The sequence below is a fragment of the Canis lupus genome, chromosome 7, assembly GCF_003254725.2.
Source record: "Canis lupus dingo isolate Sandy chromosome 7, ASM325472v2, whole genome shotgun sequence".
In the NCBI taxonomy this organism is placed as follows: domain Eukaryota; kingdom Metazoa; phylum Chordata; class Mammalia; order Carnivora; family Canidae; genus Canis; species Canis lupus.
In genome coordinates, this window is record NC_064249.1 from 18146904 (window position 1) to 18147881 (window position 978).

Sequence of the window (978 nt, forward strand, 5' to 3'; positions counted from 1 at the left end):
CCCCAAGAGGGGACACCGGAGGTCATACTGGGCTCTGACAGCGACTTCATGTGACTCTGAAGAGCATGCTGGAAAGTTTCCTAGATTAAAGGTGAGGGGATTTGCTGAGGTAAAGTCTAGCGCTTGGCAGAGGCTTCCAGGCTAATGTCCTGTTAGTTTATCCTGATTTGGGGAGGACGCTGAAGCGGTCTAGGCCAGACCTTGTTTGTCTTTGACCCCTCTGCTTAGTTTGTCCACCTTTCTAGGAGGAGCCTCCCATTCTTTTTTTTTTTTTTTAAGATTTTTATTTCTTCATGAGAGCCACAGAGAGAGAGAGGCAGAGACACAAGCAGAGGGAGAAGCAGGCTCCGTGCAGGGGAACGTGACACAGGACTCGATTCCAGGACCCCGGGATCACAACCTGAGCCGAAGGCAGCCGCTCAACCCCTGGGCCACCCAGGCGTCCCCAGGAGCCTGCCATGCTTTATCATGAACCATTTATGCTTATGGGAGCAGGAAAAATAAATGTCGGGGCCCTTCACCTGCAATAGAAACGTCACTAACTTTTCTTTCTAAAATCTTAAGGCAAGGAGACTTGTCTCCCACCACCCCCATTCAATTGTGGGAGGGAACAGGAACTGAGACATCTATTAGGCTTCCTATATCTCGAGGAGAAAAAGACTACCATCTGCCACAGACGGGGCTCTTGTTTTGTCTTCTGATAATTACTAAGTGACAGCAGTGTTCACTTTTGTTGCAAATGGAACTGTTGGAGCACATGCCTCTTAAGGTCTTTTAATGTCATGGGCTTCATTCTTTCAGTGAGAGAGTACGAATTGCCTACTTCGGGGAGGCACATGACTGCGTGGCCTGCTGGACACATGGTCCCCCTTGCTGTACTCTAAATAGTGCCTTTGTGACCTGAAACCGTCAACACTTTTCTTAAAGCTACAGTGTGATCAGTCCCTGCATTTTTGCCTTAGATGGAATTTCACATTT